General features: G+C 38.5%; 1 long non-coding RNA gene across 1 annotated transcript; it reads left to right on the top strand.

Moving 5' to 3' along the window:
• Positions 1 to 206: 206 nt before the first annotated feature.
• LOC144827114 (uncharacterized) lies at positions 207 to 7544 on the top strand. The gene is made up of 2 exons (XR_013610027.1): positions 207 to 858; positions 5780 to 7544. It is a non-coding gene; the product is annotated as an uncharacterized LOC144827114 (long non-coding RNA).
• The last annotated feature ends 3131 nt before the right edge of the window (positions 7545 to 10675 follow it).

The following is a 10675-nucleotide window of genomic DNA, read 5'->3' as shown; positions in this document are numbered from 1 at the left end:
CAAGATTCCACAAGGCCAAATCTTGTCAGAGCCATGTATAACTCTTGGATTTCTTGTTAGCCAATCCCGTCTTTTCGCTTTTCCACAACTTTCAGAATTAAAATGTTGAAGATCATTTACACAATCCTGGACTAGTAATATCTTCCCCTTCTTCCTCAATCATGTTCTACATTTCCTATCACACTTGTCGTAATTTAGCAGCGATTAGATTAAGCATTAGCAGAAGACATCCTGTATTTAGAGACTATCTTGTCTTTTTATGGAATCCATTTTGTATTTGGCAGCCATTTTAGATGGCCATGTGCTCACCATGTACTCAGTCCTATCTTGCTGTTCTCTGCTCGGTATATTTAGCCTCTTCCTCCTACTTTGCACATGCTCAGTTGTGCTTGCAGCTGCTAATATTCTGTAACTGTCAGGATGTGCTTGCTAGCATTGGCAAAACTGTTAGCTCCTCCTACTTGTCGACTGTGCATTTTCTGTATGACCATCTATGTGTGTAACTCTTCCTCTGTGCACTTGTACTGCCTCTTTTTAGCCCCTGTGAGGGTATATAAGAGATACTGTGGCCTTCAGTCCTCAGACCATCTCATACAGAGTGCTGCGGCTTCTGTGTGACATGGCCTCACTTGTTGTAATTTAATAAATATGTTTCTCTTGATTACAGATTCTGTGCCAACTTTTTCATGCTGCTTTAAAGGATCAGGTGTTAGTGCAAACCCCTGAGATGGGATTTTTGATTTCCCTCATTTGGCGCGCCAACTTGGGGCTCATCAGAGCGGTGACTATCTGAAGGAGTGAACTTATCAGGAGTCAGACATTTACTGAGGAAGACAAGGCAGGATTCTACTAAAGGAGGTACCAATTCTGGGGGTTCTTAGTCTCTGTAGCCCAGTCTACTTCTGATCTTACTGGTTTTTGATCCTCCACATGATGGCACCCCTGACTGAGAACATTTCTGGCGTGAATATTTTAAAAGAAAAGACTGTTAGGTCATTCAAAACTTGGCAGATAGAACCTGGACGCTCGTGCTTGGTAAGAACCATTGTATGGTAATTACTGTGAGCTTATGGTAGCCAGTGACTCGCAAGGCAGTTTTAGGATACGCTTGCTGTGGCTTATGGATATGGATATGGATATGGATATGTATGGATGATCGGTCATATTTATGATATGGATTATGTGATATATGCGTTGCAACACATGTAGGCAGGTAATGTGGAGATGTTTCTCCATTTATGGTTATGAGCGGCGCAATGATTAAGTGCCATTTTAGATTATGATAATGCATATTTTGCATTATGTTTGTTTGCATGCCTGTTCCAAACTCACATGTAAAATGTGTAGTTTTATGAGAGGTACCATAGTGAGATATGAATTGAATTAGCCGGCTTCCCCTAGAGGGAAAACTTAAAATAGGTTTTAGGTATGAAAACATATTTCTTCCTTGGTGAAATTTTTCCCCAGGGAATTTAAATATGCCCATAATACACATGAGGATCCTTTTGTTCTGTGCAATTTTATGTATGAAGAGATGCAGAGCGGTTTTTGGTGTTCTGCCAGCCTGAATTAGTGAATTGAGAGTATTTCTACTTCAGTTTTTAGAATACTGTTGAGAATAGGGTTTTTCCTTGTAAATATGACTTACAACTGGAATTTACATAGGTGGTTTGGATGCAGTCTGCGGGCTGTCTTTTGTTTCTGGCTTTAGTGTTGACCCATGGTTTAAAAGGTGTGTTTAAATGTCTAGCTGGTTTGTGGGTTTTTTCCATTCATGTAACTTTTGCTTGTACATTGCGTCGTCGCTATTTACGAAACATGGCTAAAGCGCGCTGTATTGTGTGTCTTTTGTGTTTTACCCCTTTTCTGTTTATGTCTGTACTGAGCTCAAATGTATTTTTGTGGGTATTTTTGATGTTTTCAGTCTGTTAAACATAATGTTAGATTAATTAATATTAGGGAAAAATTCGATAGAAATTCAGGAATGACCTATGTGATGTGCTAAACATAACTATATGTTTCTCCTTAAAGTTATAGGGTAAGGCATAGCGCACATGTACAACTGTTAAATGTTTAAGGGATAAAACTTAAAATTCTTATTCACTAGGAATATTAAAGGCCTATAGCAGAAAAGTGAAATTGTGTGTTTTTGTAGACAACACACTCATAGCGTGTTTACTTAAATATACATTGCATTAAGATGCTTACAGGCAAAACAGTTTAGCTGGAGTGAGTTTTTCTGAACTTAAAATATGTATTCTTAAACACGCATTTCAAAGCTTGGAATGTCTGTTTTTAGTAAGGCTGCCTCCAGGAAATTTAACACTGGGTAGGGCCTGCCGTCAAGGGCACAGCTGTTATTTTCGCAGGCCTCGTTTATTTAGCCAGGACTTCTTCCTTAGTTAAACGTGCAACTTTGCATCTCAGAGTGTTATTTTGGAAGCAAGGTTTACAAAAATAAGGTTAATTATTTGTATCACAGACAGACATTTCAATTTCGGTTTTCCTTCTCTTTTAGCATTTTTCTCGTCAGCACATGTCTGGCTCTGTTGCTAAAATCATTGTCCTTTTCAAACAAAAGTGGCGCGAAGTTGTCGTATATTTAAAATTGAGCTTATGTACTTAGGCTTGTGAATAGTTGCTCTAAAAACATAAGCAAGGGGCAGATTTATGATAGGGATGCAGCTTGGTTTTAAATATAGGATTATTACAAAAACGAAATATGGAGAGTAATTTTTAATTATGACATAAAAAAATTATTTTTGAAAAAAATAAGGGCTTTTTAAAATCGTTTTTTGATATTCATAAAGCTTAATACTCATACTGTGACCTCCTAGCATTATAATTTAATTTAAGTTGTGCAGTACTGCATAATGAGGACATTTATGTATGGGACCTTCACTTGGCGCAGGCGTAAGAAGTCATTTTTTTTAAAGATCTATATGAGATATGTCTAAGTCTGATTTCTGCAATCTGTAAAGAACAATCTGAGGATGATTAATATGTAAGACAAGTATAGGTTATTTATTTTTAAGTACCTCAAATTGCAAAAACGATATTGAGTTAAATAGACCATTTTAAAAGGCTTTCTTGCCATTTAAACTAGTTTTATAGTGCCTTAGGCTTCAGTGAATGTATACATTCAAGTATAATACAAATGTGCACGTTTGCTGTTTCATAGCTTAGTGAGTCAATGTGCCCAGCGCAGAGGCTTATGTTTAATATCAGGGTTGAAAGTTTTGACTTCAGCGGGCCTACTGAGCCATTCATTCATTTAAGGTTGATAAAATGTGTAACATTGCATGGCACAGTGACACACATTTATTCTGAAGCTGGTATGGTGTGTTATGTTCCATAAATTATTCACAGGCTCTGAGAATAAATAAATTGTAGTTCTCTAAAAGAAGTAATATATTTAAAATGTCTTTTTTTAAATAGGGTTGATTATTGCACAGACTTGCAGAGACTTATTGTCTTTGTCAGTTTCACAGGGAGGTTACAAGAAAGCTTGGTGCTCCAGCCAGATTTTGACCTTTACGTCAGTGTGGTGGGGGCTTAGGAGTATGTGACAACAAATGGTGAAATGATTGCTTGGAAAAGCGTCACGCAAAGGAGCCATTCATGTCGACATTTGAAGAGTGCATTCCTGACACGGCTTTTTATAAACAGCAGGGCCTAAACTGGGGGGTTGGTGTAAGGGACACGCAGAGGCTGTGAAAGAGTTATTGCTTAAGAGATTTTGTACATTTACAAAAGCTGGGTGGTTCCACTTGAGATTTTGCGTGTTATGTGAAGTATTGGCTGTATGATGAAACAAAGATGTGTTTTTATGACTTCTTTGAAATGAATTATTTGTGCATTTTCATGTTTTTTGCATTTCTTCTATGAATTTTCCCTGCTTTTCCTGTGTGTCTGACGCGACACAGTAAGTTATATTTGACAAGCTGATCTTCCCTGACTGCTTGATCTGCTGTCAAAGGGGTGAGGATGGATTAAAAGAAGGTGTTATTTAGGTATAAGTCTGACAAAATTAAAATGGGCCCAAATGGTTTTTTTTTAATGTTATTGGAGTGTTTATTGTGCAGAAAGTGCATGTAATGGTGTTGCATGCTATTGTGTTTTTCTGTGCTTAGGTATACAGCAAAGTATATCTGATGGCTTGGCATGACATGTCCTATATTATGTATGTTTGTGATCCATGTTGGTGCTTTTGTAAGTTTTGCTGTGTTGTGAAGGGATGACATGACTATGTATATCCTTTGAGCAACAGTGGTTAAAACTTGTTAAGTGGTAAAACTTGCTGATACTAAATTATGATATATGATATTGTTATATTGTGAGCAAGAACAGACAGCACTTCACCAAGTGCATGCCTATGTGGTTATAATATATACAGCAAAGTGTGCCACCTTTAGTCGTTACTGCTCTTTTCCCTTAAGGAAAAGGCAGCCTCACATTTATATTTCCTTGATTGGACCTAAGGAAGCAATTATAGATCTGTGACTCTTATGCAAGGTGACCTAATTTCTATATAGTATTAGTTAAATGATGTTCTGTCTTAAAGGAAACCAGGTTTCATTTTCCCCGAGAAAGGAAGGAATGGGATCACTAGCTGAGATTACCGTAGATGGTGTAGTGGCCAGCGGTAGAGTTATAATATGTGTACTATTTTTGACTTTTTTGTATCACCCATGCTCTTGGCATTATGTCACAAACTTGACTATCACCCAAGTACTTTTTGTCCTTCCTATAGATTTTTCTTTTGCTGCTTCTCCCCTGATTGATGTCACATTGTGCCTAGTTTTTGAGGATTTTAGCTGTGTTCTAGTCCTATTTTCTTTTTCGTTTTTCTTTCACCATTTAGAGGTTTACATTTCCAGACTACAGTGATGTATCAGGTTCCTCTATAATATGTGTAATTCCCTTTTGTATGACCAAACTGGTTTTCAAAATTTCTTCAGGCCTACTCTGATGTTTTCTAGTCTGACTGTTAGGGTAGTGATAGATTATAGTAAGATCAGTTGTCCACCTCAATAGGAGATACTTTCACGTGTATTTAGTATGACAAATTCAAATGCCTATTCTAATTTGGTTTTTAGTTCTTTTCCCTGCTGCTTTAATTTTTGGTGGGATCAGATGTGTCCTAATCATAGAAATACCAGACCTCTAGTTCTTGTCTGTTGTTTCTACATTGCTATTAGCTTTTGTATTGTATAGTCCACCTGACGTACAATTAGTCTACATGTCCCTGATAATCTGTATTATGTGATTTCTCTTTTTGAGGTGTTCTAGATAAGGAATTTAGGAACACCTACACTTAATAATTGAGGAAAGTGTGCTTACCCCCTTAGACAATGCCACTATGTGTGAAGACATCCATTATGTAGTTGTCTACCTTTAGATGGATGAGGGTATGCTCTCACATGGAAACCCAATTGAAGAGGCTAGAGGTGCTGTTTTACCTACTACCTTTTGTCTTTGTACTCTATGACAATGACAGTATTTTGTTTTAGATCACTATAGTCCCCTGGTGTATGGCCACTCCTTTGAAGATTGCAGGCCAACTGCTTGAAAATCCCCTGCAATGAATTGTTTTTTGTATACTTGCCAATAGGTCCAGCCTGTGTTTTTCTTTACTCTCACATAGATAGATGGAAGTGGTTCTTGGGTGCCTTGCTAATATATGGGGCATCCCAAGACTAGGAAGTATTTTCTAACACTCTGTTGATAGACTGTTTCTGTGCCTTGTCTAAAGACAATTTGTTCTGTCCACCGATAGATATTTGCTGCTGTACAAACCACTACCAGAGGGGCCCGGACATCAGATTCAGCCTGGGGAGTCAGCGTCAGCACCAGTGCAGCTTGAAGCCAAAGTGAAGGTAACCAGCACAAGCATTGCTGGCAACTAGGACCTCAGTGAAGGCGGAAGCCCTGTGATTAAGTGTGTACCCCTGCCACTGTTTTGAGCGAAAGACGGGGTCACAAATCAGAAAGGAGAAATCGTGGATCATGCCCAGCTGAGAGTCACAGACCGACCAGAATGGCAAGGAGGTTTTGCTTGAGGTGACCCCTTCTGAAACAAGGGTTGCTTCAGAGATCCTAGAATGAGGCCTCTGATTTCTGGTCCTAAAGTGAATACAAGTTTGCACCTTTGTTTGTTGGTCAAGAGATACCTGGGTACACTGGATGGAAATGTGTAGCCCCAACGAATGAGCAGTGTGCCAGCAGAGCAATATAGGAGATAGGGAAGGACTTGAGATTAGGGTTCAAGTGCTGTGTCTCTGGTGCCTGTTAGATTGAAGTGAAGAAAAGTGGTGCACTGTTTGAGACACTGGACAGGATCGCTAAGAGCATTTGCCTGTTGGGTGACTGCCCTATCCTGAAAGAAGAGACTTTTTTCCTTGAAACTGGACTGTGATTCTTGAGTTGCGAGTTGTGCAGGAAACAACAAGAGCCTGCCTGTGAGGCTCAAACGGACACAGGGAGAAGACTCCCCCTCTGGTTGGTTGTACAGCGGCTTCAATTTCCCCAAGGACTTCCTCTTTTTTGTCAATAATGTATCCCTTTAGTTGTCCCATTTTTGAAGAGCAGCCCTTTGCAGCTCTTGGTCCTAATTCCTATGGCCCTGTGTGGTCCTCCTGGTCCCAGATATGCTTGATGTTCTAGCCCTCATAAAAGGAAAATGTAACAGTCAATTGGAAAATGTTTTTATTAGATATGAGCTGTTAGCTATTCTGAAATTTAAAATGAATAGTCACTGAAATGCATAGGAGCCCTGAAAATGTCTACTAGATGATTTTAGGATTTGCTTTAGCTTAGGCCAAGAAAAATGATAATTCTGTTTATAATAGTGGCCATTGCTTTCTCCTACTGTCTGTATGTTTATTATGATCCAATGCCCGTTTTTCTTGGATTCCTGCTGATACCCTTAGTGAAATGTTTAGACTGGAAAATGCTCCCCTAGCAATGAATTAGGATATTGATAAATTGTGAAAATTAATGTACAAATATTTTCTATGTTCTTACTGGATCATGGGAATGTCTTCAGCTAATTCTGAAAGGGTCGTCTGTCGTAATTTAGCAGCGATTAGATTAAGCATTAGCAGAAGACATCCTGTATTTAGAGACTATCTTGTCTTTTTATGGAATCCATTTTGTATTTGGCAGCCATTTTAGATGGCCATGTGCTCACCATGTACTCAGTCCTATCTTGCTGTTCTCTGCTCGGTATATTTAGCCTCTTCCTCCTACTTTGCACATGCTCAGTTGTGCTTGCAGCTGCTAATATTCTGTAACTGTCAGGATGTGCTTGCTAGCATTGGCAAAACTGTTAGCTCCTCCTACTTGTCGACTGTGCATTTTCTGTATGACCATCTATGTGTGTAACTCTTCCTCTGTGCACTTGTACTGCCTCTTTTTAGCCCCTGTGAGGGTATATAAGAGATACTGTGGCCTTCAGTCCTCAGACCATCTCATACAGAGTGCTGCGGCTTCTGTGTGACATGGCCTCACTTGTTGTAATTTAATAAATATGTTTCTCTTGATTACAGATTCTGTGCCAACTTTTTCATGCTGCTTTAAAGGATCAGGTGTTAGTGCAAACCCCTGAGATGGGATTTTTGATTCCCCTCACTGATACTGCTTACTATGAAGCAGACTTACACTACCTTTATGACTAGTACAATTATTTAATTCTCTACATCACTTTTAATCACAAAGCAATGTAAAACAGTAGACAGCATTGCAGACTTACATTCCCTCTACTCCATGTTTTGATTGGCTGCTTCAATTAGCTTATAAAAAGAAACAGTTTTTCTGAACTCATTCAAAGTGCACGTATTTCTCCATAAAGTCCAGTGTTATGGTAAGAAGTTATGTCTCTGTACTACACTTATCCTCAAGGCCAAATCGTGTAGGAGCCATGAGAACTTCTTGAAATTCCTCAGAGCACATCCCGAGATTCTTTCCCTAAAATTTTGGTTTTAAAAACACCAGGTAAGAGTTTTTAAGGTCAAACGGCAATTTTTTTTTTAAAATTAAAACAGAATCATTGCAGAATGACCAGCCATTTCTACACTTTAAATAAGCTGTATAATGTCCTGATGTTATTGAAGGACCATCATGATATATAATTGCTACAGTTACAAAAGTCCTTCCTGATATTGACAACTGTGAAGCCACAACATTTTTAATTAAAGTTGTCAATTTTGTTCCATCAGGCCTACATCGTTGGAACATTAAAATGACATACTGGCCATATGTTCGTATAAATAATGTGGACATCATTTCAGATTTACATTGGCTACACTCCATGTTGTGATCAGCTGCTTTTACTAGCTTATTAAAAGAGACTGATTTACTGTCTGGCAAAGTTAAATATATAAATCTTTCTGAGTCTACACTAGTAGTACTTAATACCCTACAGTTCTCGCAGTCATGCTGCCATTGATAAGAAAGCCCAAACAGGTGATCTACATCTACACCTTCATCATGCAATACATCAAGCATGTACATTAAAAACTCCTGACAATCTTGCTGACTATTTTGAGAGAATTGTGTTTGGCCTGAACATCTGTCTAACAGATTTCGAATTTCAGACACACTTTCTATGTTTGTTCTATCAGTGCTACATTTCTCTAACACAGAATTTAACAAACTGCAAAATCTTTGATCAGAATTGACCACAATCTCTTCTTTTACATTTTCTAGAGAAAACAAAACATTAACTACTACATTAGCATAGCAGTTGACACCAGAACTGTTTTCAAATTGAAAACCAACAACTTCTTCAACAGAATCCTTTTTGTTTCTGCTTGTAATTTCAGGTTCATCGACTTTTCGTCTTTTTGCTACAACCTCCCCAGTATTGGTCACATTTCTTCGTTTCCGGCCTACCACACGTTTCTCAAACAAAGGATACTGAGGCAAATGTGGCGCATACTCTCTTCTCAACCTATTGTATTCCTTAACACAATCTAGATCCGCACAAATGTTTGTGACATCACACTCAATCAAGTACAATCCCGATAAAGTCCTAACTCGTGACAATGCCACATATGCCATACCCTCCTTGAACACAGAACTGCCAATATTCACCAATGCACAGTCTACACTTAAACCTTGCGATTTATGAATTGTCACCGCATATGCCAAGCAAACAGGAAACTGCTTACGACGAACATATAAGTCTTTTACAAGCAAAAATCTAGCAGAACAACGAGCAATTAGCTGTACTTCCTCAATGCCATCAAATTTAATTTTTAAAAATTCAATTCCATCTCTATTTCTGTATTTCACAAAATCAACAACATTACCCATTGATCCATTTACCAGACCTCTTTCAACATGTAAATTCCTTCTTAAAATTATACGGCAGTTCAAGCACACATTCAGAGTCATTTCAAAACCCGCAGTTTTAGATATACTCTTCTCTAATGAATCCAATTTTGTTTTCAGATTCTCAGACAAAATAATTGTTGATCCCATATGCTCTACTCTGTCAATAGCTTCCAATTTTACAATCTCTTGCTTTTCTAAATGCAACATTTTGTTGTTGAATTTGGCACATTCTGCAAGAGTTGGCATCAAACATATTCCAGATTTTTTCTCAGTAACTTTCTGAAAAATATTCTCAGGCACAACATCTTCGTCTGGATATAAATTTGTCAGTAATCGTGCATGTAAAGCTTCTTTCCCATGCTCGGTCACTTTTCCAATTCTAACATCTTGTAGAATAGTCTTGTAAACTTCATCCTTTGCCTGACGCATATTTTCATGCAGTTCAGCATAATTGAAGTTTAACCATATATTGACGTTGCCAATACTCCCTAAGCACTTCCTGGTATCTTCATGCGTGAGCATTTTGAACACAGGTTGCCCTTTCACTGGTGTCAGCTGCAGAAGATCTCCGAAAACAATGATGTGTTTGCCACCAAATAACACATCATACTCTGTTTTGAGAACTTCTTGCATTCTCAAATGCACAAAGGCAAGCATGACATTGGAAACCATGCTTACTTCGTCAATGATAAGAAGTTTCATTTTCCTCAAGACTCTTGAAACTTCAAAACAAGCATCTCCAGATAGCTTGTGATATTCTAATTTGTTGTCATGCTCCACTGGCAGCATCAGTAAACGATGTAAAGTAATCCCTTTAATGTTATGTGCTGCCAGTCCAGTTGGAGCGGTGACAACACAAGACAGCGATGACTCTGTCCTTTCCTGCAAATAACATGAAATTGCTTTAATAAGGAAACTTTTTCCAGTTCCCGCTTCTCCACTCACGTACAGTCGGACAGGCTTCAACGACGTACATGAGCACTCTTTCTTGTCATGACTTAATCCATGATCAATTTGCATGGTAAGTTCGTCATATATTTTTCTCTGCTCAACGTTGAGTTGTCTTTCCAACTCTTCTAAGTTAACCGCATCCTCCTGAGCATGTGCCATGGCTCTTTCCACTTCATTCATAGCAGTGGCAGCTTCATTTTCGATAAGAGGTCCTCCTAGTGGATCCTGACTCAATGAAGCAGAACTCTGACTGTCCTGAGAACTGTCTCTGGCAATCTCGGCTGCAATCGTTGCTTCCTGCTCAATTTCCACATTCAACATTTCTACATATTTGGGAAAAGCAGGACATTCTATGGTCTCCTTGGCAGCATTGAATGAGTCTTCG

Source organism: Lissotriton helveticus, chromosome 4_1, assembly GCF_964261635.1.
Source record: "Lissotriton helveticus chromosome 4_1, aLisHel1.1, whole genome shotgun sequence".
In the NCBI taxonomy this organism is placed as follows: domain Eukaryota; kingdom Metazoa; phylum Chordata; class Amphibia; order Caudata; family Salamandridae; genus Lissotriton; species Lissotriton helveticus.
Note: the sequence above shows the minus strand (reverse complement) of the source record. Positions and strands in the feature narration are given on the sequence as shown.